The sequence below is a fragment of the Hipposideros armiger genome, unplaced genomic scaffold, assembly GCF_001890085.2.
Source record: "Hipposideros armiger isolate ML-2016 unplaced genomic scaffold, ASM189008v1 scaffold_92, whole genome shotgun sequence".
Classification (NCBI taxonomy): Eukaryota; Metazoa; Chordata; class Mammalia; order Chiroptera; family Hipposideridae; genus Hipposideros; species Hipposideros armiger.
The window spans coordinates 1110648-1116541 of NW_017731442.1; the positions used below are offsets into that span (position 1 = coordinate 1110648).

Consider the following 5894-nt stretch of genomic DNA (forward strand, 5'->3'; position numbering starts at 1 on the left):
AAAAAAAAAAAAAAAAAAAAAAAAAAAAAGAATTGAAAGCAGGGACTCGAAAAGATAAATGTATGCCAATGTTTATAGCAGCATTATTCACAACAGCCAAAAGGTAGAAATAACCCAAGTGTCTAGCAACATGTGAATAGATAAACAAAATGTATATACATACAATGAAATACTATTCAGCTATAAAAAGGACTTTATATAATATATAAAGATCCATGGTTTCTCTTAGAACTTCTATGGCTTAATATTTTACATTTATATCTTTAATCCACTTGGAAATTTATCCTAACATAAAGTATGTGGTGAAATCCAAATTAATTTTTTCCAGACGGCTATGCAGTTATCCCAACATCATCTAATAAAGTCTATTTCTTTCCACAGATTGGAATACCTCTTTTATCATATACTAAATTTCTCTTATGTGTTTGTGTATATATATGAGCATGATAAGCAGAATAATAGCCACACACCCCCACCCCCCACCCCCATCCCGCAAAGATGTCTACATCCTAATTCCTGAAACCTGTGAATGTTACCTTACATTCCAATAGGGACTTTGCAGACATTTTAAAGGATCTCAACATTGAAAGACTCCTGGATTAGCTGGGTAAACCCAATGTGATCACAAGGGTCCTTATGAGTGATTCAGGATGTCAAAGTCAGAGAAGGACATGTGATGATGGAAGTGCAGAGGTCAGAGTGATTGTTGGCTTTCAAGACAGAGGAACAGCCTTGAGCCAAACAGTGCAGATGTCTCTAGAAAGTGGAAAAGGTAAGGAAACAGATTCTCTCTTAGGACCTCCAGAGGGAATACAACTCTGCCAAAACCTAGCCCAGTGAAACCCATTTAGGAATTCTGACCTCCAGAACTGTAATATAATACATTTTTGTTATTTTAAGCCACTAAATTTGTGGTAATTTATTATGGCAGTAATAGAAAATGAAGACATCAGGGTAACTATTCTGTTCCATTGACCTATCTTTTTTGTTCAAACGCTTTTTTTTTGTTTTGTTGTTTTCTACAAATACTTAATTGTAGTTTCATAATATCCTGTATATTTGGTTGGTCCAGGCCCTTTTAATTCAGGATTTTCCTGGCTCTTCTTGCTTTTTATTTTACCATATAAAGGTGAGAACTAGCTTGTTCGTTCAGCTCCCCCCCAAAAAAAAGACTTCTTGGCATTTTTACTGAGATTATGTATTAAATTGAAAGATCAACTAATGGAGAACTAATATCTTTAAGATGTTGCATCTTCCATTACAAGTAGATATTAAGTAAGCTTTTTGTTTTGTAGCCTTCTTTAATATCTTAAAGTTTTCTTTATATAGGATGTGCACTTTTTCTTGTTAAGCTTATTTCAAGACACTTAATATTTTTGTTACAATTTAAAAATTATCATCATAAAGTCAAAACAATTCATACCAAATATTCAAAGAATACAGATAAAGGCAAAGTCATCCAATAACTTAGTGAGCATCCTTTCACACACTAGGATCTCTTAGCTATAAAGAAGGGCAACAACTGTTGGGTAGGCAACCAACAGTGACTGCCACATATCCCTTTGGGATTTCTATTGGGAGTTCACTGATTTTGGAGAATTTTCGAGTTTATAATATTGAGCCTTCTCTCCTGTGAACATAGTTTTAGATATTTTTCCATGTAGGTCCTGAACATTTCTAAAAGTTTATTCCCAGATAGTTATGTTTTTTGTTGCTACTGTAAATGGGATCTTTTTTCTATTACCATTGTCTAGTTGTTAGCACTTAGTAAAGCTGATTGTTTTATATTTGTAATCAGTTATACTAATGTAACTTATTGTCCCTTAAACTATCCAGGTATGTAATCATATCTATAAGTCTTTTCCAACATTTACATCTTTTATGATTTCATTGTTTAATTATTACACTTAGTGGCACTTCCTAAATAATAGTAAATAACAGTGACAATAGACAATTTTGTTCTTGGTTTTAATGAAAGTTTCTAATGTTTCACCAGTAAGCAGACAGACAATGTCAGCTTATTTGGGATATCTATATTTTTTCTTGTCATGTTAAGGAAACATCTAATTCCCTTTTACCTCTTTTCCCCTTAATCAGAAATTTATGTTGAATTTTATTGAATTTTTCAAAATGGTAAAACTAACCATATGGGTTTTTCTCCTTGACCTATTAATATGGCCAGTTATAATAAAAGACTTCCTAATAATTCCTTGCACTACTCAAATGGATCACTTGGACACTGGGTTTCCCTTTCTATGCTTCAGGCTGACTATGCTAATATTTTTCTTGAGACAAAAAAATTAGGTTTCTGTTGATTTGAGTTTTTGTCTTATCAGAGGTTACCTCCTTTAAGATATCAGGTCATTTACATTCAAATACCCATTTATATAAATATCCTCATGAATTGCTAATTTAACTGTTAGTGAGAAATCTAGTTTGTCTTATTTCCAAGTTATTAGTGGGTTGTCTTGGAGGAAAAGAAAACTACTCAAATTGGTTTAAGCAGAAAAAAATGAAAAGGAGATTTATTGGCGTGTAAGGGTATACCATAGACCTTAAGAGCAGGTAAGTGCTGCAGAACCCCTGAGAAACTGGAAAGAAGATCTGAAAAGCAGTCAGAATTCAAAACTGTTTCTTTCTGTCTCAAACTGTTCCACTTTCTTCATCTCTCAATTTCTTAATCTTTTTGCAGATGGTGTTTCTCTGATTTGACATCCACACAGCCTCAGGAATTTAATTTTAATGAAGGTTCAAAGTCATGGGACTTCTTCACTCAGCCAAGAGGGGCCACGCATTTGCAGATGATATAAGAATGAGTATGCATGGATCTGCCGAGTGGCTCAGTTGGTTAAGAGTTGGCTTAAGAGCGCAAGCTCTGAGCAACAGGACCGCCGGTTCGATTCCCACATGGGCCAGTGACACTGCGCCCGAGCTGAACTGTCACTGAGCTGCCAACAGGTGGCAAGATGGCTCAGCTAGTGTAACAAGATTGCCTGTTCGATGGTGGGCTATGCCCACCCGCAACTAAGATTGAAGAACAACTTGGCTGTTCCCCTCCCCCAATTCCCCAATAAAATCTAAAAAAAAAAAAAGAATGAGTATGTGTGAAAAATAGGAGGTAAATGTGGGTCCCTTTGGTATGGAAAGGGACAATACCAGTTCATTATTATTCCCAGGTACTATCTATAATCACAAAGGTTAATTCTACTTCCAGAATGCTTCCTGAATCTGTTCTGTCATTGCTCTAACACAAGTCTTCATCTCTTGCCTGAAATATTGTAAGAGCTTCCTAACACGTTTTGCTGTGTTGACTCTCTCCTGAAATCTGTCCTTCATTACCACAAGATAATGGTGCTTGGATTAAATACTTTATGAACTTTAAAGCACTCCACAAATATAAAGTAGTGGTGGGGAAAAACAAATAGATCTAACCATATGACTCGTCTGCTTAAAAGATTTCCCCATTACCTAAAGAATAAAGACCAAAGCTTCATACAGGGTCTTAAGGCTCTTCATAGCCTAAACTAAACGTAACTTTCCATTGTGGACGGAAAAGGGGCCACAGGTTAAATCTGATAAGCTCAGGAGATTGAAAATGACCACATAAAATGGCGTGAGCATAAAAACTTTCATAACCAAGTGGGCCATGGTGGGAAGTCACATCTTTAGCTTCCTTCATAAAGTTAGTCTGTGCCTCTCTGCTTTTCTGCACCTAAGACAACATCTTGAATCCTTTTTCCAGAGGATACTGCAAAATTCATTATTATGCTTATCTCATGATTACCATCCTTTTGTGCTGTAAAAAGCCGTTAGCTATCCTGCACCCACCTATGTAAAGGAAGTACCCCATCTCTCCAATTTACTTTTATCCAATCCCAGCGGTTTCCCCGCTTTGCTATCTTCCACCCCCTTAATCTGTCACCAGTGGATTTCATGTAACCTTCCTCCTTTGATTTTATGTATAAAATAAGCTTCAAACCACCATTTTGCGGAGCATTTTTTTCAAACTGTTTAGATTTGCTTCCCGGCAATTGTCGACAGTTTAGCTCAAATAAACTCTTACAAGTTTTCTCTTAGGCTGGATGTTTTTCGTCAACACCAGTCTCAGCACCTCTTACACTTTTCTTCCCTCATTAGACAATACTATTCCTTCACCACTTTGTTAAATTTCCATGCCCTTAATGCTCTGCTTGTCTTCCATCACTTTTTCTTCATCCTGAGAAACCCTATTCACTCTTTAAAACTGGAATCACCGATCAAACTTTTCCAGTAAACCATGATACGGTTTACCTCCTCAAAATTAATGCCTCCTTCCTCTGGAGTCCTGCAAATCTCCAGTAAAGTACCACAGCTTGACTAGTATTCCAGCCATTTTTTCCCCTCCACTAACTGGAGTTCCCAGTTCATCCATCAGCTCTAGCTTCCTGAGCTCCACCAACTTCCAGGGGCCTGGAAAGTGCTGGCTGCGGGAATTTGACTGAGTCCTAGGCTCAGAGCGACGTGAAGATCCAAAAGCCCAAGTTTAAGACTTAGGCTAATCAAGAATAGAACTCAGGAGCCAGGATATTTCCTAGAGGGGCTGAGGAGAAATTGCTGGGCAAACGCCGGCGGTGCATACTGGGAAATGTAGTCTCGGGCCGACCCCACTATCTCTTGGGAGTTGTAGTTCTCGATCCGGTAATGAGAACGCGGCAATTCCAAGTTTTGAATTAGTCCTTAGGAGTAAAAGGAAGAGGGCAACCCATAATATCTTGCAAGGTCAACTTCCTTGGGCCTATCTCCGGCCACGAGCATTGGCAGAACAGGCTAGAAGGCGGATCCGAGAAGGGCGGGGTGACGTTACGTTGACGCAGGCGTAACCCTGCCATAGGGTTTGGCGGGATTTCTGAAAGCCACCGAGCTGAGAGCGCGCTGCGGCAGGATACTGAGTGCTGAGGAGAGCCGACACGTTCGCCGAAGCGCGTAGATGGGAGCTGGGACCCGCCTGGGCTGTGTGCAGAAGGCCGGAGCAAGGCAGTAGAGAACTCCGGTGCCAGAGAGGTGTCTGGCGTCTGTCCGGGGTCGGGCGCGCGGCGGGCCAGCGGGCTGAGGTCGGAGCGCGCAGTCCACCGTAACGAGTAGCGCTGCAGGCCCAGGTGAGTTTGTCAAGCGCAGACCGGGCCCCTTTTCATCGCCAGATTCGTCCCCGCGTTAGCCAGACAGAGACCCGGCACCCGGGCCCGTGTTCCCGCAGTCAACTTACGGTACCGCTCTGTGCCAAGTGAGGCAGGGGCATCCCCGGGCCTGGAGCTCCGTGTGGCGAAAACAGCAGACCCGTCTTTAGAGCTGAGAGGAACCTTTTTGAGGCCCTCATTTCCAACACCTATTTTATGGCGGTGTACGAGGCGGCCGAGATCCAGAGACTTAAAATCGCAGCTGTCGTGTGTTAGTGCCAGGGTTTCCGGATTTCTGATCAGCCCTCTTTCCATTACACCATGTTTTGTTTACAAAGCACCAATCTCCAGTTGCCAAAAAGATTTTCAGTAGCTAATCGGAAGACCGCTCACGTGATGCCTAGGAAATGATACGTAGTGCACTGTGGTTTTTTTTTTAAACCTCTAAAATGAAGTGTACTATACATATAGAAAAACAGACAAATCAAAAGGGTATACAGCTCCATGAATTATTACAAAATGAATATACCTGTACAGTTACCACTCAGGTCAAGATATAGAATGCTGTCAGCACCCCTAGAAGACTCTGCGCCCCCTTGTCTTAATACTCTCCCCTCTTCCCAAGGGCAACCACTATATTGACCACTAAGACCATTGACTAATTTCGCCTGTTTCTGAATTTTGTATAATATATAATTTATAATTTATATATATATATATATATATATATATATATATATA

General features: G+C 39.9%; 1 protein-coding gene across 2 annotated transcripts in view; it reads left to right on the forward strand.

The window, feature by feature from the left end:
• Positions 1-4797: 4797 nt before the first annotated feature.
• Positions 4798-5894, forward strand: part of RAD51 (RAD51 recombinase) — a 42694-nt gene continuing 41597 nt past the window's right edge. For both annotated transcript variants that reach the window (XM_019645067.1, XM_019645066.1), the window contains exon 1: positions 4798-5135. The gene's annotated coding sequence lies outside the window, so the exon portion shown is untranslated. The remainder of the gene's footprint in view (positions 5136-5894) is intronic.